The 23,994-nt window shown below is 34.2% G+C and overlaps 1 protein-coding gene across 5 annotated transcripts in view; it reads right to left on the reverse strand.

Annotated features, from left to right (window-relative positions):
• LOC141394087 (short neuropeptide F-like) overlaps window positions 1-23,994 on the reverse strand; it is a 198,213-nt gene that overhangs the window by 49,645 nt on the left and 124,574 nt on the right. For all 5 annotated transcript variants that reach the window (XM_073967932.1, XM_073967933.1, XM_073967934.1 and 2 more), the window contains one exon: window positions 22,885-22,933. The gene's annotated coding sequence lies outside the window, so the exon portion shown is untranslated. The remainder of the gene's footprint in view (window positions 1-22,884; window positions 22,934-23,994) is intronic.

Consider the following 23,994-nt stretch of genomic DNA (forward strand, 5'->3'; position numbering starts at 1 on the left):
GCAACAGTAAGCAAAGATATAACGCTAATTCCTGACGGCTTACAGTGTCTCTAGCAAAAACTTCATCACGCCATAACGAGGAAGTTCGATTCAAGGCGGATCTGTTCTTGGGAGTTCTTAATATACTCACCAATGCCTTTCTTCCCCAAGAGGAATTTTCCGTGTCCCAGACTTTCATCTCAATTTTGTTGCAAAGTGTAATTCGTGTAAATGTGGAATTGTAATTTCCTGCTCATCATATGTTCTCACTTTGTATATCAAGTAACATTGCTTTCACATTAGCTAATAAAAAATCATCTTCTTAAACGACGGAAATGAAAACGTCCCTATTAGATGTGTCATTGTTGGTACAAAGCGTTTAAGCAATAATTGTTTAGTTTTAGCTTTCAAATCTTTCATGAATTAAGAGTCAGTGGTATCAATTGAGCAGACTTTCAAAAGTTTTTTAGACCAAAGGGCAAAACTGTGCATAGTAGGGTATTTTTCCGAGCTTAATTTATCGGAACACTCTTTTAATATTTTATGAAAACCCAATAGAAGTTCCAGAAATGAAAACTTTAAGTCAGATATACGATCCAACTCATTCTTTTCTTGCAAAATACTCTTAATCTCATTCTGGACTTGGTATATGCTCTCAAGCAAGTTTTAACATTTTCGACAATTGGTTGTTTAGCTCCGAGTGTTTCAAATATCTTAAAACGTTTTTTGGGCAGTCAATCAGTTTTCTCAATTCGGGAAGAGGATGTTTTTCAATAACATCATCCAAAGAGAATATATTACGTTAACCCTCAGAGTAGTTGTTGTATTTTCTTCTCTCATGAACAAAACAAATGGCAAACAAACACCATCTTTTTCACTCATACTCTGGCCTCTCCATAACAAAACGGCAATAAGTACCAGACTACAAAAACGAAGCAAATAATTTTAGGAATATTTTGGTCGGTTTTATATTCTTGTTCGATGTTCGTGTTTAGTAAGGTATCTTGCACGACTTCTAAAGGGAGACCAAAAATTTAGCACGATCGTGTCACATAGTGCAAAACCGTATCAAACAAAAAAACACGATCACGCACGGCCAAAAATGCATTCCGGCACGATACGCACAAACACGGCCTTTTTCGAGAAGGCACGAACACGCACTACTCACGGCACGACACGCGCCCTCCTCTAATCCACACACAAGATATAGATCTAAAAACTTTTTCTCTATGTGTAATCAAATTTGCTCCCTCATTCCACTTTTACCAAGGTATAATTGAGAGTTTGACCCTAACCTCTTAGTTGACATACGTTTGTAATATAATGTCACATTGTATTGTTGACTGAATTTATAATGTTTTCGTAGAAAAAAAAAAGAAAGCGAAGGAATGGATATCGCAAACAGCAAAGTAGATATCACGTGTATTAAAAACCAATAAAATACAATTGAATGTCAACGTTTTTGCAACAACCCCTCATACCAATTGCGGATATTATTCGAATGTTCGACACAACTTTCGAAAACGATATCACATTCGAAGAATTGGCAATTGTTTTTCGGGTGTACACAAGCACGTTGTTCTTTTGTTCGTCAAAAGTTTAAAAACGATATCGTTTTCGAACATTTGGCGAATGTTTTTTCTTCACAAGAAAAATTGTTTCGAGAAACATTTTTTACTTTGAAAATTTTTTTGTTTCAAAAAAAAAATTTACGTTGTTTGTAAAAAATTCCCATTTGCTTTTTTCAAATAATTTCGATATAAATGCTACGCATAATATAGACAATAAGTGTTGATAAAGACAACATATGGGTAGGTTGCCAAACACAAGACAACAATGTTTATCAACAGTTAAATATCGCGTCGCAAACATAAAGAAATAAAAACGGAAAAGGTACATAACAGAAACATCAAGAAACTCCACAAAAAATGTTTTTCGCCACTATCGTAAAACTATCGTCAATCATTCGCTAATAATATTATTAACGATATTCGAAATCGAAGGATTTCCTGCCACAAACTGAGCGACGAGTGAATCGTTTTTAATTCATTCTCGTGTGTCGTTCTCGAACAAAATATCCGCAAAACTCTCGAGAAACATTCGAAAACGATATCGTTTTCGATAGCAATGGTATGGGGGGGAACATGTTTGCGCACACACTTACATATGAATTATATTTTGTGTGTATTTATTATTAAACTAGTGTTAAAATTGTATTAAAATTACAATCTCACATTGCAGTTAATGCACATTGCAGTTAATTCATTGATCTGATGTATTAGGACGACGCACAGTGCGAAATATGCACTTTTGTTTTTCAATATTTATTTTCTTTAAAAATTGCTTCTAGCTTTGCTTAAGTAATAGAGTTATACAAACAAATGGTAAGTTGACTATAGTTTTTTGTCGCTGTTATATTTTCTGACAATCTTTTAATTATTTGGCGTTTATAGAGCTGTAATATCTAATTTAGTTTGGTTGCTATTCGTTCCCCAAAAATGTGCTTTTTAAAAGTGTACTAAATATTATTTTTTTATAATCTTTGGGGGTTTTAAAATCTGTTGTGGTGAGTTGCAGAATAAATCGCAAATTTTCTGAGAGGTAGGATATTTTTCTTTGGGCAAACCAAAAAATAGCTGCAGGTTCGCGCAGGTTTGATGGATATGCGACTTTTTCAGAAGTCATTGGAATATTCATATCTATATTTTTGAAAATTTTATAGAAGAACCGTAATTATTCGTCATTGTTGGTTTCGTTTATGCCAAAATGAGTTCACCAATACTAAGAAATATTGCCTTTTATTGAAGACTGTTCTTGCTAATTTCATTTCAGATTATGCAGGACATCGTAAAGTACCTAAACAAAGCATAGTTACACCAGATGATTTTATGTGTTAGACTCATTTGCAGAACCATGTAATAAGATAAAGATATCCTACATCGAAATGTTCAATTTGTAAAAAGTATGTTATATCAACGACACTATACTAAAAATAAAAGATCTCAAAAATATATTTTTTATACCCTACACCATAGTATGGAGGGTATATTAAGTTTGTTTTTCCATTTGTAACGCATTGAAATACTCATTTGCGACCCTATAAAGTATATATATTCTTGATCAGGGTAAAATTCTGAGTCGATCTGTGTACGTCCGTCCGTCCGTCTGTGGTAATCACTCTAGCATGCACAAAAATGGAGATAGGACGCTGAAATTTTGGGAAAATGCGTCTTTTGTTTGCAGGCAGGTCAAGTTCGATTCGGTCCACGTTTTGGTATAGCCCCCATATAACGGTACCCCCCGATTTACGGTATTTTGACGTTTTTAGCTACATTTTCAGACCGATTTAGCTATAATTTGACATTTAGGGTTCTTAAGTGTCAATAAACTTATATAAGAAAACTTGTGGACATAGGTCCACGTTTTGGTATAGCCCCCATATAACGGTACCCCCCGATTTACGGTATTTTGACGTTTTTAGCTACATTTTCAGACCGATGTAGCTATAATTTGACATTTAGGGTTCTTAAGTATCAATAAATTTATATAACAAAGGTTGTGAATATAGTTGACGTTTTTAGCTACATTTTCAGACCGATTTAGCTATTATTTGACATTTAGGGTTCTTAAATGCCAATAAACTTATATAAGAAAACTAGTTTTGTTTTGGTATAGCCCCTATATAACGGTACCCCCCGATTTACGGTATTTTGACGTTTTAGCTACATTTTCAGACCGATGTAGCTATAATTTGACATTTAGGGTTCTTAAGTATCAATAAATTTATATAACAAAGGTTGTGAATATAGTTCCACGTTTTGGTATAGCCCCCATATAACGGTACCCCCCGATTTACGGTATTTTGACGTTTTTAGCTACGTTGGTGGACCGGTTTAGCTATAATTTGACATTAAGGGTTCTTAAGTGTCAATAAAACTATATAATAAAAGTTGTGGACATAGGTCCATATTTTGGAATAGCCCCCATATAACGTTACCACCCGATTTCAGGTATTTTTACGTTTTAAGCCACATTTCTAGACCGAATTAGCTATAATTTGATATTTAGGGTTCTTAGTGACCAAAAAACTTATATTCGAAAAAATTATGAACATAGGTACATGTTTTGGTATAGCCCCATATAACGGTACCTCCCGATTTTCGGTATTTTGAGATTTTTACCTACAAGTTTTAACCGAATTAGCTGTAATTTGACATTTGAAGTTCTTAGTGGTCACCACACCTCTCCACCAAAATTCTCTGAAATTTTGGGAAAATTCGTCTTTTGTTTGCAGGCAGGTCAAGTTCGATGATGGGCTATATCGGTCCACGTTTTGGTATAGCCCCCATATAACGGTACCCCCCGATTTACGGCATTTTGACGTTTTTAGCTACATTTTCAGACCGATTTAGCTATAAATTGACATTTAGGGTTTTTAAATGTCAATAAACTTATATAACTAGTGGACATAGGTCCATATTTTGGAATAGCCCCCATATAACGTTATCGCCTGATTTCAGGTATTTTGACGTTTTAAGTCACATTTCAAGACCGAATTAGCTATAATTTGATATTTATGGTTCTTAGTGACCAAAAAACTTATATTCGAAAAAATTATAAACATAGGTCCATGTTTTGGTATAGTCCCATATAACGGTACCTCCCGATTTTCCGCATTTTGAGAATTTTACCTACAAGTTTTAACTGTAATTTGAACATTTGACATTTGAAATTCCTAATAGTCACCACACCTCTCCACCAAAAATTGTCAAGAAAGTTCGATGTATTGACAAAGCCCCCATATAACGGTACCTCCCGATTTTCAGTAATTTGATGATTTTAGCTACAATATTAAACCGAACTAGCAGTAATTTGACATTTGAAGTTCTTAGTGGTCACAACACCTCTCCATCAAAAATTGTCAACATAGGTCCATGTTCGGATATAGCTCCCATATAACGGTACCTCCCAATTTTCAGTAATTTTGCAATTTAAGCTACAATTTTTAACCGAACTAACTGTAATTTGACATTTGAAGGTTGTAGTGGTCACCACACATCTGCACCAACAATTTTCCACATAACCCCAATATAACGATACTTCCCGATTTTCGGTACTTTGAGGATTTTACTTAAAATGTTTAACCAACGTAGGTCCATGTTTTGGTATAGACCCAAAACAAACCTCCCGATTTTCCGTACCTTAGCTTTATTTTTTGGACGAACTTTCTGTAATTTGAAATTTAAAAGCCAACAAAAATTCTGCAACAAAAATTGTTCATTTAAGTTCATATTTTGGTATAGCCCACATACCTCCGAACTAGCTGTTAATGACATTTGAAGTTCCCACGTTATGTACCGATTTTCGGTATTTTGAGGATTCTACCCGCAATTTTTAACCGAATTAGGTGTTATTTGACATTAAAGGCTCCCATCAAAAACTGACATTTTAACGTACCCACTTAAAGTTGGGGACAGGAATGAAAACTAATTATTCCATTTTAGTTCAGAATTTTTTATGGTGGAGGGTATGGAAAGTTCGGCCCGGCCGAACTTAACGCTTTTTTACTTGTTTTATTTTCATTTATTAAGTTTGTGGATGTTATGGCCAAAGCAAGGATCTATGCTGTAAATTGTTTTATTAGAACATGTTCTATTCAACGAATATACATTTTCAAGTAAACTAAACTCGGTTGGCAGTAATAACCTAATTGGGTGACTCCTCATATTGGAGCTATAGCAAAACTAGAACATACGTTGCTAATATTTCGCAAAGCAGTTTTATACCTACGAAGAACAAAAAAAAATCTATAATACAAACAATTAGGTTGGTAAATGTGCTTGGAACCTTATATCGGCCGGTACCTCTCAATGGGGGCTATACCAAAACGCGAACAGATATTGACAATATTTTGTACGGATGTTCTCTATCCACTGAAACCCCAATATACCAATTTGCAGCAAAATCGGTTGAAAAATGAACCTAATACGTAAAAACGGTCGCCACCGATACGTGGGGGCTATAGGAAATGGCGGGTCTATGTGGCCCATATTTATCGACATACGACCCACATATATAAGAAGCATTTTTGGACATTTTTAGTAAATTACGTTCTTTACATTAAAAGTTATGAGTAAAGTTCCACTAAAGTGCCCATATTTCGCACTGTGCGACGTAGAATGTTTGAAGTACTAACAGGTGTTTCGAGTAATTTGTAAATTGTGCATAATGAATTCAATATAATATTGTCTTGTCCTTATATATTTAAGAATCGCCAACTTTTACTCAAGTAATCGTAGCTATTATAAGTATCTATTATGTACAGAACCACGTAGAGATTATAAAAGTTTTGGGGAACAAAATGTATAAATTTCTTGTTTTATTCAATACCGAATATTTAAATTTTAATATAGTATGATTCGGCATAATTTATGAAATATGGTCGCAATTCCAATTGAAGCAACTGACACAATGATTTTTGATCTTATAAGAATGTAACGTGAATTGTGTTCCCAGAGCCATGGAGTTTATTACTTTAGAAATTCGATGCGAAAGTTAGAATCGAGGATTTTATATAATCGAAAGAAAAATATTTTCCCAAAAAAATATATTAGCAAAGGGTTAATGGCATTTGTTTTGAAATCAATCTTCTAAAGCAATTTCTTACGGACTCCTAGGACCTTAAATTTATGTAACTTTTTGGACTTTTGGTATCGAAGATAGTTATATCGGTCCATGTTTTGAAATAACCCTTTAGAACGACACGGCAATATTTTGGTGTGTTGGTGCTACTTGTTCTTTTGTGGAGGTAAATACCTTTCTTGTATACATTTTTCGGCAAAGCTCCAGGTTTCAGTAAATAAAATGACATTGCCCGTTAATCTGTACTTGTATGGTTAATGCCGACAAAAATTTTGTATTTTTCAAAAAAAATTTGGTCCAGTCATCTATATACAGTGATAGATGTAATTTCGAATTTTGTGACTCGCGGGACTGGATATGGAAAAATATGGTAAAAATTAAATAAAAAACACAAGTCAACAACCAGTAAGGAAAGGATCAAAGTCGGGCGGGGCCGACTATATAATACCCTACACCACTTGTAACGTGACAAATTGATCACATACATAAAACCAACGAAAGCGCTGCCCCACTACCACAACAGCATTACAACCGTCCAAGGGAGATCAGCAAAGCCCCACTACCCAACAGCGTCACAACCTGCCAATCCATACTAACTGTTTGGTTCGCTTGCGTTTCAGTGGGATGTGTGTGTTACAGTGCAATTTTAGGCAAGCGACAGCATAACAACTGCAGAGTAATTCTCAAATGCTCTATGCGATTGTACACACTAATATTTCAGTTTCGTTAGCGAAAGACAGGCTTGCTACTGCAGGGAGCCAGCCATACGGGCTTGAGTACAGTTGTTGTGTTCGTAGTCCGCCAACCGACACGAGAGTGTTAAGAGGTTGGGAAGTATTTTTGAGAGCCATCTCTTTGCGCGGTGGCTAATACATTCACTCCACCTTCGGGTGTTGTTCCACTCCACCTTCGGGTGTTGTTCCACTCCACCTTCGGGTGTTGTTCCACTCCACCTTCGGGTGTTGTTCCACTCCACCTTCGGGTGTTGTTCCACTCCACCCTCGGGTGTTGTTCCACTCCACCTTCGGGTGTTGTTCCACTCCACCTTCGGGTGTTGTTCCACTAGTCAGTACTCGTAGAATACCGTAGATGCTAACTTAGAACTAACACTAACGAACGACAACACGAACAGCCGAGCCGAGTGCAGAATATCCGAGTAGCCGAACACCGAATCCCCGAGTGGCCGAACAGCTACAGCACCGAATCACCGAGTGGCCGAACACCTACAACCCGAATCCTCGAGTAGCCGAACACCGATCATCAGTGGCCGAACCCCTACAACCCGAATCCCCGAGTGGCCGAACACATACGAACTCCGAGTGGCCGAACATCTACAACACGAATCACCGAATGGCCGAACACTGAACCCTAAACACCGAATCACCGAGTGGCCGAACACATACGAACAACGAGTGGACGAATATCTACAACACGAATCACCGAGTGGCCGAACACATACGAACCCCGAGTGGGCGAACATCTACAACACGAATCACCGAGTGGCCGAACACATACGAACCCCGAGTGGCCCGATATATGGGAGCTATATCCAAATCTGAACCGATTTCTATATAATTTGGCACATTTATTTCTAGACTGAATTCGGTCACACATTCAAAATTTCATCGAAATCCGAAATATATAGCGTGTTTGGTACAGAAAATACGTGAAATCGGCCGAAAATATATATGGGAGCTATATCCAAAACGGAACCGATTTCGATATTATTTGGCACACTTATTTCTAGACTGAATTCGGTCACACATTCTAAATTTCATCGAAATCGGACATATATAGCGTGTGTGGTACAGGAAATACGTGAAATCGGCCGAAAATATATATGGGAGCTATATCCAAATCCGGACCGATTTCAATATAATTTTGCACACTTATTTGTAGACAAAATTCAGTCACACATTCAAAATTTCATCAAAATTGGACGTACATATATAGCGTGTTTGGTGCAGCAAATACGTGAAATCGGGCGAAAATATATATGGGAGCTATATCCAAATCTGAACCGATTTTCACCAAAAGCAATAGCGTTCTTCCTATGGCTAAAAAAGGTTGTAGTCCATAATTTTCAGCTGAATCGGACAAAAAATGCGACCTGTATGTTGCGGGCGAAAATATATATGGGAGCTATATCCAAATCTGAACCGATTTTCACCAAAAGCAATAGCGTTCTTCCTATGGCTAAAAAAGTTGTAGTCCATAATTTTCAGCTGAATCGGACAAAAAATGCGACCTGTATGTTGCGAACAAAAATACATGGACAGACGGACAGACATACAGACGGACGGACACGCATAAATCGACTCAGAAAGTGATTATATGTATATCCCCAAAAGGAACTGTGGGTCTATTTCGTTTCCTTTTGTATGTTACATACAAATGCACAAAGACATAATACCCCTTGCCACTGTGTGGTGTAGGGTATAATAAAAGATCCAAACAAATGTGTGGATGCAATTTATTTTCTTCTTCTATTTTGCAAATTTTCACGGATTTTTCGCGATTTTTTTAGGTTTTAATTTTTTCTGCCATGAGTGCATTCCGAATTTGTGCGAATTATTAAAATCAGTTCAGCCGTTCTTTAGTTATAAGCGTAGTAATTAACTCCATTTGCTTTTATATATAGAGATAAAAAATAGATTAAATTGTAAAGTTAAAATTCTATATTGATTCGTGTAGTCACAAATCAGCATAGAAATAAAAATAAATTGTATGTATGTAAAAGAATGAAGGAAACTAAAATTATAATAGTTTTTTTTTTAGCCCAAAAACAGGTTTTAGGACTGTTGTCTCATTTATTTGCTAAACAGGCAACATGTTTCATCATTTGCCATACAAAAATAAATGACGATAGCTGCGTTATTAATTCTAAACAACTCACGAAAACACCATATTATTATAAGCAACCTTGCTTTTTTGTCATAAACTACCGAAAAACGCAACTGTTTTGTGTTGTTGTTGTATTATGGAGAAAAACAAAAAATATTCAAACAATAACAAAAGTGGAAATAGTGTTTTTGAATTAAATCAAATTAGCTATTAAACACTTGTGTTGCGAAATTCGTATTTTTTTCGGAAAAAAAATTATTGTGCACTTGTGCTGCGTGATTGTGTGCGTGTGTATGTGTTATTGCGTGTGTGTATATGTAAACAAATGACGTAAAAAGCAAGTGTAAGTAAACTTCACTTATTTCTAGGATATCGTAAAACGAAATCATATAATGTGCTAATCTTAAGAGGCTTTAAGGCTCACAAAGCGTGTGTTTTGAGATCCATGTCATTTATTTTTTTTGTATGCCATCACATTTGCTTCCTCATTTTACTACCACCGACATATAATTGATAGTTTGACTCTAACCTCTTAGTTAAAAAAACATTAGTACATACAATTAAATGTCACGTCGTATTATTGACTGATTTTATAATGCGTTCGTAGAGGGCAAAAAAAGTTGAAGGAATAGATATCGCATATATATTGTATATATACAATATGAAACGAGTATGAAAAATCAATAAAATACTATTAAATGTATGCGTTTTTTGTCACAACATGTTTACGCACACATTAACATATAAATTATATTCTTTTGTATTTATTATTAAATTAACAAGATTGTTTTAAAGTAACGTATTAAATTATTGTGGCAAGAATGTTCTTTAGAGGTAAAAAACTCAACAAATATTTTTTACAAAATACAATGAAAAACAAGTAAGCAAAGGCTATAGTCGGACGGGGCCGACCATGTGATACCCTACACCACAGCCTGTAGGAATTAGCTATGTACAACCGCCTTGCACGCTGAATGTCCGGGTTCGATTCCCATTAAATTGTCTACGGTGGCAAAATACCCCTTAGTAATGTTGGTGATATTTCCTGAGTGTTTCAGCCATGAATAACGTCTCTACAAGTGTCAACTTAGGACACGCCGTTCGGACTCGGCGATAAAAACTAGGTCACATATCAATAACATAATAGGAATCCATTGATATAAGAGAAGCCTCTCTTGTCTTTACTGGGATGTTTGTGGAAAAATATATAATTTATACATTTCTAAATAATATTCGAAAATTGGAAAAATTCACATTGATTAGCCCATCCTGCTACATCTTCAAATTGTCTTTGAATATCAGGTTCCTTTTTGGAATACACCTAAAATAAATAAATATACATACCATGCAATTTGAAAAAAATGCAAAACGATTCGAGAGGACTCTTAAATTTAAGGTCTTATCCGATCTATATCTGGAAGGAATAATTTTATATTGAAAGTTTCGAGCAAATCGATTTCTCACTTCGCCAGTTATCGTTCACACAATTTTTCGAAAACAATTTTGAACTTTTTTGGGGGTGGTGTGGACCGACATAGCCTACATTCAAACTTAAACAAAGTTTGGGCAAAATATTACGTTGTATAAAATTTGGTTCTAAGCGGTAGATCCGTTCGAGAGTTATCGTGCGCACCAGCCAGTTAGACATTAAGAGAGACAGATGAACGGACAACAGCGCTAAATAGAATTCAAATTGCCTGAAACGAATTTCGTCCAAATATACTTGGGGTCTAAAACCAATATTTCGATGAGACATAACTTTGGTCGTATTTTGTTCACCTTTACCCTAAATCCTGAGGTATAAAATAGGTGGCGACGCGACCCCATGTTGCAATATTTGTATAAAAATCCAATTTGACAACTGAACTGAAAATTTATCTGTCATGATAGAGACAATTTGTAGCATGGGAGGAAATTGTGGTTCTCTACACAAAACACAATATTTATCAGGCAGTAGGTGCGTTATCTAGCAGACACATTATTGCAATTTGCATCAGGGGAAAGGTCAGTAATTATTATTCCATATGTAGGCTACTTTGCCGGTATATTCCCTCCAGGAATGAAAATATGGACCAAAAATAAAATTTGTATAATTTTCATACAAAAGTAATGGTGTATGTCAACCGCTAAATAATATCAGATCATCATGCAAAATTATAGGCATTTTCTTCAACCTAAACTCTTACCTCGTGCAAAATTTCGTGACTATTGAGCTATAATTGCGACCTCCAGCGGGTTTATGATTACACTACAAACAAAAAACTGGATATATTAGACTGTAACTTTGTTATCTGATCACGTACATCAACATAATTGACATCAATTGAAAGGTCAAGAGATCGTCTTCCAAATATAACTCACGAGTGGGGAATGTGTCTTTCCGGAACAAAGATATAGACTGTTTATTAAAAATTTTCACAGTTTTCACACAAAAGTTGTGGTCCATTTAACCCTCTAAATATTATCTGATCGCCATCTCATATTGCAAACTTCTTTTTTGTCATATACTCTTACTTTATTTAAAATTTCGAAGCGATCGGACTATTACTGCGACCTACAGAGCAGCTACAAAATCGGATAAAAATTATGTTTTTGGTCCATTTCACCCGCTAAATATTTCACGATCATCACCAATTAAAATAGCGATCTATTCTGATTACAATTTATAATGGACAGACGGACACACGGACGGACGGACGGACAGACGGACGGACACACATCTCAAAATCACTTTATCTCGCCGAGATATGAAGATTGGTATACCACATTGGGGGTCTGCGACGAATATTTCGCGGTGTTACATGAATTTTTCCCAAAACAAACTTATAATACCCTTTCCACATAGTGGTGTAGGGTATAACTAATTGTTTTGTGGTTTGCAATTCAATTGAATATGTGGGAAAAAGTGTTACATATATATTTGATAAGTCAATAGTGGTAACCCACATATCGATTCAACAAAATATTTAGTATGGCAGCACAGGAAGAAGGGAACATGTTAAGGGAAGAGAACATGGCGTATGTTTACATGCATAACACCATGACATATGCACCTGAATGCACTTGCCGCGTTTGCATGAGTGAATGAATAAAAACAAGCTGAACTTTAAATTGCAGTGTGAATAATATCTAAAGAATGTGTGCAGATTTTCATTGGAAATTGTTATATAATTTTTTCCTGCCTTTAATGCACCTGGAAATAATGGCAGTGGAGTCCATAAAATATTTGTAAAATATATATGGAAGATATTTCCAATTCAAATCCTTTTATGTTGGGTTTTCTACATGGAATAATTTACATTAATATAGTCACAGCATCCAAATAAATTCGTTTTAAACCCATTATTTCGGTAAGTTATCAAAAGTAGTCAATTTCCACGGCTTTAGCAATGTTAAGTTTAAGAAAATATATATGTCATTTCAAATGCCACATGTTTCCTTCTCATTCATCGTTAAAATGAAAATTGCAATTAAGTTATAATTAACTCTGTCAATAAAAATCTCCAGAATTTTGCAAAAAAAAAATCTTCTCATTCTCCTTTTTCAAGTTAATTGAAAATGATATTGTGTAAGGATAATTATCAGACGGAATTACAAAGACAACAAACTTTAATAAATCTCATTATAAATGGATGTGCATTAAATTCGATAAAGTAATTAGGAATACTTTTTATTAAATACTAGTGGACCCGGCGAACGGGTATTAAAATTGATTATTTGAGTTCAAATATTCATTCTGATAGCAATCTCACATTGCATTTAATGCACATTGCAGTTAATTATTTGATCTGATGTATTAGAACGATGTAGAATGTTTGAAGTACTAACAGGTGTTTCGAGTAATTTGTAAATTGTGCATTATGAATTCAATGTAATATTGTCTTGTCCTAATATATTTAAGAATCGTCATCTTTTACTCAAGTAATCGTAGCTATTATAAGTATCTATTATGTACAAAACCATGTTGAGATTATGAACAGTTTTCGGGAACAAAATTTATATTTTTTGTGTCGAAAGATGTTTTATTCAATACCGAACATTTAAATTTTAATATTGAATGATTCCGCAACTTACACAACGATTTTTGATCTTATAAGAATGTAACGTGGATTGTGTTCCCAGAGCCATCCAGATGATGAGTTTAGAAATTCGATGCGGAAGTTAAAATCGAGGATTTTATATAATCGAAAGAAACCTAATTGAATTGAATCCATAATACTTCGTCATATGTTCCACAAAAAAAAAAAAAAAAAAAATAATAATAATAGGAAAAAGTTAAAGGCATTTGTTTTGAAATCAATCGATTTTTTACAGGATGAGAAATTAATGTCAGAACATCAGTTAAAAAACTGTTATATAAATGCTTTATAGGCATCGCTTGAAAAACAAAACCAATTTTCATTAATTAATTACTACTTTAAAATAGGTTGTGGTTGCATAAAAAATAGGTTATATTAACTGGAATGGAAAACCTCCATGCAATCGGTGCGGGAACTTTTTTAACACAGAAAAGGGAAAGTGACACCAAATTTCTTAATAATTGTCCATGCTCTATGTGGTCGCATTTTTATGTTTGTACAAAATACCATAACACTACATATTCATAATCAGCTTAAAATGCTTAATCGACGAATATAACGATGTCCATCAGTCATCCGTATGCTGAATTGAAGACAAAGCTCACAATATTTATGAAAGACTTCTAGGACAATTCGTATCGAATATGGATTATATCGGTCCATGTTTTGAAATAACCCCTTTAGTACGATACGGCAATATTTTGGTATGTTGGTGCTAATTGTTCTTTTGTGGAGGTACAGATCTTTCTTGAATAAATTTCGCCAAAGCTCCAGGTTTCGATAAACAAAATGACAGTGCCCGATATTCTGTATTTGTATGGTTAATGCCGCCAAAAATGTTGTATTTGTTCTTCGCAAAACTTTTGCTTAAAAAATTTTTCGTTCAGTCATCTACATACAGTTGATAGATGTAATTTCGAATTTTCTGACTATCGGGACTGGAATATGCAACATCGTAAAATACAATTTTGTCATTACTTACGGTTGCAGCATATGAATTTAACACCCGAATGATTTTAATTTCGTTGTATAAGCCTATTTTTATATTTTTAATTTCTTTTAAATTATTTCAATGCAAATTAAATCGTTTGTGGTAAATAAAATATTTTGCTAACTATCAAATATTGAAAAAACTGAAACATAAAATAAAAAAAACCAAAGAAATGTGTGGAAACAACTATTTTTCTTCAAAAACAAGTAAAGAAGTATCAGTCGGCTTTGCCGACTGAGATATACCTTCAGCCTATGTGAATTGAAACTGTGAGCCAAATTTTGGACCAAATCCGTTGACCACTTCGAGTGCTATAGTGCGCTAAAGTTACAACACATGGTGTCATATGGATTTTTACAACTTTCGGGCTATTTTCTCAGAAAGTATTTACTTGCCCTTGAAAAAATTGTAAGTGGGTCAGTGAATGGAAGCTGCTTCAACAAAACTCGAAGTGATTCGAGAGCAGGTCTTAAAGTGAACTTATCCGAAATTGTGTGTGGGAGGTACCCGAAGGAAGGAAGGATGTGTAAAGTATGGGCTAAATCGGTCACTCCCATCAAGAGTTGTCGTACGCACAATTTTTCCGAACATTTTTGAACTTTTGTGGAGGAGGTACCTGAAGGAGTGGACCGATATGGCTTATCTTCGAACTTAAACAAAGTTTGCACAAGATATTGCGAAGGCCAAATGTTGGACTGAATCGGCAGGTCCGTCGGAGAGTTATGCTGCGCTCCAACAACTACACACGGTGTCATATGGGGTTTTTTGCATATTTCAGGCTATTTTCTCAGGAAGTATGGACTTGCCACTGATGAAACTTGTACCGTCGTATGGAGGGCCGTAAATACAAGTGGCTACATCAAAAATCAAAACGATTCGAGAGCAGGTCCTAAACTTAACTTTTCCAAAATTTTGTGTGGGAGGTACGCGATGGCGTGGACCGATGGTGTCCATATTGGAAGCAAATAAAATAATTCGAATTTCAAATGGAATAATTCGAATTTAAAATGGAATGATTCGAATTTCAAATAGAATAATTCGAATTACAAATAGAATAATTCGAATTACAAATAGAATAATTTGAATTACAAATGGAATGTTACGAATTACAAATAGAATTCTCAAATTACAAATGAAATGTTACTAATTACAACTAAAAGGTTTCGACTTACATCTGAAAAAGGTGTAGCACGTCAAAATTTATAAAATATATAAAAGTTTACATAATTTCTGGAATTATGGTCACTTACAGCCAAACTATTGAGAGTTGAACCAAGTAACCTTTCGCAAAAAATTTCCACATAATGTGCTCAGCAATTCTTCAAAAAATTCTGAAACTGTAAAACACTTATTTCATATTGTTCAGGCGGGATTTTATATCGTACTTTTTACAAAACATATTTCAAACAACCTTCACACAGGCTGTTTATTCTCATATTTGAAATTACAATCTATTGTTGATATATTTTTCAAATTGTCGTTGCAAAATAACCTAGAAACAACGCGATAGAGGCATTTTAAAGCAATAATATGTATACATTTCAGCGAATATTTTTCCAAATATAAATTAAAAAAAAATTAACCGTTTTGGAGTTACGCTGCGAAATATATACAAATTACGCAATTTGTAGATATATTATAAAATTTGAGGCAACAAATGAGGTTATTCGTGTTGATTATTTTTCCAAATACCTTCCTCTTGTTCTTATCTACAAGTTTGTGGCGAATGTCATGGAAAGATTCGTACTGGTTTTAATGATATAGCCCCGATTTGTTTTAAAAAGCCAAAATTTTACGATGTTTTGATAGGGGCATAAAATCCGAAACCGATCTAACAAAACCCAAATAGGGGTTTTGTCTATTGGGTCTGTACTTTCATAAAAACCGCATTAGAAGTTGTTTGCACAAAATAGCCTTTAAAATGTTGCACAGTGACATCATATTTCTCGAGCCTAATTTTTGCAATTGTCATTCGATTTCCTCGTATTTGATCGCAAATTTTAGATTTTTATGTTCCGGATCTAATAAATCATTACTCTTTAAAATCCGTCTACCAAAACGCGAGATACGAGAAATTCACCTAAAACTGTTTTTGAAAATATCGCGCATTTTTTCTCGTTTTCTGTGGGTTGTTTCCACTGCAATGAAAAAACTAGAACAACAGCATTTAAAAACTTCACTGATAAATGAGCTATATTCATCCACGGTTCTTGATTGATCGCCTTGAAATAGATATATATCGATGTAGATTTTCATGGTGACACTGAGACCGGATGCGGAACAAAATTGTATGCAATTTGCACAAATTAGCGATGTTTTATAGGATTTTTAATGCTAAGATGTAGCACATCTAAGCGTCCATATTATATTTCGAAAAAATAATATGTATCGTACAGTATGCAAAGTTCATATTCGTACTCCCCTAAAAAATTAATAAAATCGTTATTAATTCCATATTTTAAGTGCACATATGAAACAATAGGTAAGAACTACTATAACGAGGAAAGATTTAAGAATAACAAAACAACATTTTTAATTTATTCCGTCATTTAGGTATAGATGGCGATTGTGTGGGTGGCAAAGTTTGTATTCGTACACTTTTAAGCACTATATATTTTTGGGTTTTAAGGATTTTCAAAATAAAATACCACCAACTGTTGTTCTTTTCTTCTTTTGGAATGCCTCTGCTATAGAAATATGTAAAAATAACGATAACTTTATTAAAAATTTTGCATGAAAAAAAGGTCGGACGAATATTTGAAATACTTTAGAAAAATGTGCTAGATATGATAAACTATGACAATTTATTTACGAATTTTGAATGAAAATAGCTAATAGCAGTCCTTTTGCAACAATATTCGAGGTCTAATATAAAAATAAATGTTGTCAGCGTTTGGAAATGAAAAGAAACGTAATCTGGGTTTAGGTAAAGTAAATACATTTTTGGTTCCTACTTGGCAAAAGTAGCAAGTTTCGTCTTATATTTGACATAAAATGTATTGAAGTTTAAGAATACGGTTTCGAAAATCATCAATTGCGGAATAAATTGTCATAGTTAATTTATCTACCACATTTTTCTTAAGTATTTCAAATGTTCGTCCGACTATTTATTCATGCAAAATTTTTAATAAAATTAAGGTTATTTTTAAATTTTTCTATAACATAGGCATTTCAAAGAAGAAAAGGACAAAAATTGGATGTACTTTGCTTTAAAAATCCTTAAATACCTCAAATATATAGTGCTTATAGGTGCACGAATACGAGCTTTGCCACCCACACAGGCGCCATCTTTACCTAACTGACGGAATAAATGAAATATTTGTTTTGTTATTCTTAAATCTTTCTTCGTTATAGTAATTCCCATCTGCTGTTTCATATTTGCACATAAAATATGAAATTAACAACGATTTTATTACATTTTTAGGCGAAAGGAATATGAACTTTGCATACTGTATATATTTTAGGTCTTGCTGTACATCAAAATCACATGCGGACAAAATGATTTTGATAATTACGCGATTTACATATATTTTAATAACGCATATAAATTAAAACGGTTTATTTAAGTCTATTTATCGTAGGAGTTAATTGATTTTCTTTTTCACGTTTTCCATTATTGAAATCTAAGAAAAATATGCTTTAGTGAAACTAAATGGAATAATGTGTTGTCTATAGTAGATCTTCTTCTTTATTTGCAAATCCGTTATCCGGATATAAGCAATCATACAATCTTTATATATATAAATGAGCTTGGTGATAAGTGATTGACTGACTGACTGACTGACTGACTCATCATCAACGCCCAGCCAAAACGGCTAAAGCTAGGAGCTTGAAATTTTACCAGTGGGTCACTGTTGATGCAAATGTGCGAGATAAGGCCGGGTTTTAGAAAATTCGTCCTGGAACCACAAAAAATAACAACAACAAAAATCCTTATTTTTCATTATTATTACGTACTTATGCACTTATAGTTGGCCCTCTGCAAGACATGTGTCAAATTAACAATGCTATAACTTCATGATACCGTAAACGATCACACATAATTTCAAATTTTGTAGTTTACTTCTAGGCGCACTTATTTTATCGTAAACCACTAAATAATAGAAAGACAAGATATTTGTTATCTTCCATTGCAACAGATGTCGTGAATAACTAAATGTTTGCAAATCAATGAAAGTGCAATAAAATTGTGCATATTACCACTATTTATTTGCCATTAAGAATGTTATCGTATATGGAGATGTACAGTCATAACTATTCAATTTCAAAATCTGTAATTTGAAGAAATCGCTAAATAATTAATGAAATCAATAATAGGCCCCAGGAATATGGGAATTTGTTATGGAAATCAAGGTTGGGAAGTGGTGCTTCTAAAAGGAAATGGTTTGGAAAATTACCAATCATGTATACGAAAAGTACTAAATGGTACTAAATTTAGTACAATTTAGATTTGGGTGAACGTAAAGAGCTGGAAACCTGAAACTCGGAATTAAGTTTACTGTTGCAGTGTAGGATTGAGATATGAGGGTAGTTTTGGAAATTCGTGCTTATGTGTACGAAAAGTACTAAATAGTACTAAATTTGGTACAATAGGGATTTGGGTGAACGGATAGAGCTGGAATCCTGATATTTGGAATTGAGATTACTGTTGGAGTGTAGGATTGAAGAACTTTTGGAAATTCGTACTTATGTGTATGAAAAGTACTAAATGGTACTAAATTTGATACAATAGAGATTTGGGTGAACGGATAAAAGCTGGAATCTCGAAATTTGGAATTGAGATTACTGGTGGGGTGTAGGATTGAGGTAGTTTTGAAAATTCGTACTTATGCGTACGAAAAGCACTAAATGGTACTAAATTTAGTACCATTTGGATTTGAATGAACGAAAAGAGCTGGAAACCTGAAATTTGGAATTAATATTACTGTTGAAGTGTAGGATTGAGATATGAGGGTGGTTTTGGAAATTAGTACTTATGTGTACGGAAAGTACTAAATGGAACTAAATTTTGTATAATGGGTATTTGGGTGAACGGATAGCTCTGGAATCTCGAAATTTGGAACTGAGATTACTGGTGGAGTTTAGTATTGTGGAAGTTTTGGAAATTCGTACATAGGGTACGAAAAATACTAAATAGCACTAAATTTGGTACAGTTTCGATTTGGGTGAACGGATAGAGTTTGATTCCTCAAATTTGGACTGAGGATCACTGATGGAGAGTAAGAAAGATGCACCAAAGGGTTTTTGGAAACTTGAGTGTACTAAATGGTACTAAATTTAGTACAATTTGGATTTGGGTGAACGGATAGAGCTGGATTCCTGAAATTTGGAATTGATATTACTGTTGGAGTGTAGGACTGGGGAAGTTTTGGAAATTCTTACTTATGTGAATGAATAGTACTAAAAGGTACTAAATTTGGGACAATGGGGATTTGGGTGAACGGATATAGTTGGAATCTCGAAATTTGGAATTGAGATTACTGGTGGGGTGTAGAATTGAGGTAGTTTTGAAAATTCGTACTTATGGGTACGAAAAGTACTAAATGGTACTAAATTTAGTGCAATTTGGATTTGGGTGAACGTATGTATGTAGCTGGAAACCTGAAATTTGGAATTAAGATTACTGTGAAGTGTAGGACTGAGATATGAGGGTGGTTTTGGAAATTCGTACTTATGTGTTCGAAAAGTACTAAATTTGGTACAATAGGGATTCGAGTGAACGGACAGAGCTGGAATACTGAAATTTGAAACTGAGATTATTGTTGGAGCATAGGATTGGGGAAATTTTGGAAATTCGTATTTATGTGTACGAATAGTACTAAATGGTACTAAATTTATTACAATTTGGATTTGGGTGAACGGATAGAACTGGAATCCTGAATTTTAAGTATTTTAATTTTATTTATTTTAATTTAAAGTATGAATTTTAGTAAACGGAAAGAGTTAGAATTTGCAACCCGTTTGCGGTAGGCTGTAGAGGTAGAATTTGGATTTGGGTGACGGATAGTGTTTGAGTCCTGAAATTTGAAATTAGGATAACTATTGGAGTGTAGGACTGAGGTAGTAAGGGTACGAAAATTACTAAGTGGTACTACCTGTGATACAATTTGGATTTGGGGGAACGGATAGAGCTGGAATCCTGGAATTCGGTCAGACTGCTGTTGGAGTATAAGATTGAGATGGAAGTAGTTTTTGAAATTCGTACTTATGGGTACGAAATGTACCAAATGGTACAACTTGGATTTGAGTGCACGGATAGCGCTGGAATCCTGTTATTTGGAATTATGGTTACTGTTTAAGTGAAGGATTAAGGTTGTTTTGGAAAATCGAATTGTACAGAATTTGGTACAATTTGTTTTTGTGTAAAGGGGTTTTTGGAAATTCGTCGTAGAAAGGTACGAAAAGTGCTAAAGTGTACTAAATATGGAATCCATTGTATTAGGCAAACGCGAAGAGCTAGAATTCTGAAATTTTGAACGAGTGGTCATTGATGGAGAGTTAGGAAGATGTACCAAAGGGTATTTAGAAACTCGACCTATAAGTGTACGAAAGGTACTAAAAGTTTCTAAATTTGGTACCAATTGCATATTTTTAATGTATAAAGCTAGAATCTTCAAATTTGGTATGGGAATCAAGGTTGGGAAATGGCGTTGAAATAAGGATATGGTTTTGGAAGTTCGTATTTATGATTACGAGCAGTAATAAATTTGTATTTGGGTGAACGGATAGAGGTGGAATCCTAAAGTTTTGAATTAAGATTACTGTAGAGGTGTAGAATTGAGATAGTTTTGGAAATTCGTACCTTTGAGTACTAAATGGTACTAAATTTGGTACAATTTGGATTTGGATGAACGGAACTAAGATTACTGCCGGACAGTAGAATTGAGGTAGTTTTGGAAATTCGTACTTATGGGTACGAAAACCACTAAATTTGGTACAATTTGAATTTTAGTAAACGGATAGTGTTGGAATTAGGAATTAAGATTACTGTAGGAGTGTAGTATTGAGGAAATTTTGAAAAGTCGTACGTATGGGTACGAGAAGTACTAAATGGTACTAAATATGGTACAATATGGATTTGGGTGAACGGGTAGACCTGGAATTCTGAAATTTTTGTTTGGGAAAGAAATGGTACTAAATTTGATACAATTTGGATTCGGGTGAATTAATAGAGCTGGAATCCTGACATTTAGAATTACGATTACAGTCGAAGAGTAGGATTCAGGTTGTTTTGAAAAGGCAAACTTATGGTACTAAATTTAATACAATTTGTATGTAGGTGAACGGATAGCGGTGGAATCCTGCAATTTGAAAGTATGATTATTTTAGCCCTGTTGCGTTGAGGAAGTTTTGAAAATTGGTACGAAAATTCTAAATTGTTCTAAATTTTGTACAATTTTAATTTGGTTTAACGGATAGAGTTTGAATCCTGAAATTTGGAAGTAAGATTACTACTAAAGTGAAGGATTGAGGTAGTTTTGGAAAATCTTACTTATGGATACGAAGAGTTCGACTTGATACTAAGTTTGGTACAATTTGGAATTGGACGAACGGATACAGCTGGAATCTTGAGATTTGGAATTACTGTAATTATTATGGAATTTACTGTAATTATTTTGTATTAATGTCCGTGTATGTCTGAGATATATCGTCGAAATACGTACCATAAGTATACGAAAATTACTTAATGGTACTCAATTTGTTTTTGGGTGTAGGGACAGTGCTGGAATTTTTATTTTTTGGAGTTAGGGTGTGTATTGGTGTGCAACGTTGATCTCGCTGTTAATGTGTAAGGGTGAGATACGGCTGATCTTTTTGAAAATCGAACTTAAGGGGTACGTACAGTACTAAGATAAAAATAAATACTGATTAAAATTCTTATTAGTGCGACCAAATTTTCAGTGTTTGTCATTTCCATATTATATATTGTTTATTTGTTTTTATATGCTTTCCGCATACGAAGTAGCGGGCATTTTGCTAGTATTATTATAAATGTGTTATGCTATTTTATTTTATATTATACAGGCATAAACAGCTCTCTATTTTTTGCCGCCGAAATCATGCTTCTTTCATCATGGCAGCAAGTCCAATCTTGTATGTTTTGCTATTATTTTCTTGTAATCATTCAAATATATTAAATGAAACCGATTATACTTATTCAAATTCACTTCAAAAATGATTCTAATGGTGGATTGAGTCGAAACATAATAACATAACTTTTACGCTCAGGATATCCTTGTAACAGCTTAATGGCCTTGTAATTTATGGCCATGGTACTGTTTCGAAGGTCGGACAAAGCACGTTTTTCCATGATGTAGATGTGGCTAGATAGTATAGTTTCACACTTACCTTTATAAATTTAATACGATATTATGAAATATAAAAAGTTATGAAGAATCTGAAAATAAATATACAATTTAATATTATAAATATGTAAGATTTTTTTTGTGTTTAATTATAAGTTACGTTACATTGTGGTAAAAATGTACAATGAATCTTTGTAAAAGATCGGGATTAGTATTGTGATAACCTTCTTAAAAATTTCTTCTAATATTCATTTGAATACATGCCCAGCAAAAAGGTGGGAACCACAAGAGTCGATAAATGCACTACAGAGTAATGTAATGTAGCTCTTTTTACATTACATTGTAATGGGCTAATCGCATTACAAGTGTCCTGAAAATAATGTTTTACTTCTTTAAAGTTTTTTGATTGCAAAAAATGCAAGAGTTGTTCATGTTTCCTAAGCATGACACCGTGAGTAGTGCGTTTACAAGAATTTATCTTAACAGATATAACAGTTTCGGTTTATTTGTCTACTTTAAGTACCCTTAGAATAACTATTGATATGAAAGCGTTAAGTTCGGCCGGGCAGAACTTTGTATACCCTCCACCACGAACTGTATTGAAGTGAATAGAAACAATTAGTTTAATTTCGTTTATGAAAGTACTAAACTCTTCCTTTTATTGCAGGAGTAGTACATATATCTCAATTTATAATACTCCCTTCAAAACAGATCATTGGGCGACATTTTTGTTCTTTCCAAAACATGAACCAATATTTACAATTTTCCGAATTGAGCGAATCACATAGAATTGGGCAATACCGACTAGACCTAATACCCCGGTTACACTTAACCGGATTAACCCAGTGGGTTTGGATTTCAAACGTCAGTGGGTTTGGATTTCAAACGGCGCAAACGTCAAATAAATCCCCTCGAAGTGGGTTAAAACGGCAAAAAACACTAGTGTAACCGTACTATAAACCTGGATATTCTGGATTTGGATAGTTAACAACATCCGGAGTATCGTTATGTGGAAACTGTATAAAACGTTGACGTGTACGTGGCTTGTACTGATAATTCTATTCTACAACATTTTATATACAGTCATACCGGTGGTATATTGAGGCCACAACTTTCAAAATACCGTAAATCGGGAGGTACTGCCCTATGAGGG

This window comes from Musca autumnalis, unplaced genomic scaffold (assembly GCF_047663935.1).
Source record: "Musca autumnalis isolate F117 unplaced genomic scaffold, ASM4766393v1 scaffold_2, whole genome shotgun sequence".
In the NCBI taxonomy this organism is placed as follows: domain Eukaryota; kingdom Metazoa; phylum Arthropoda; class Insecta; order Diptera; family Muscidae; genus Musca; species Musca autumnalis.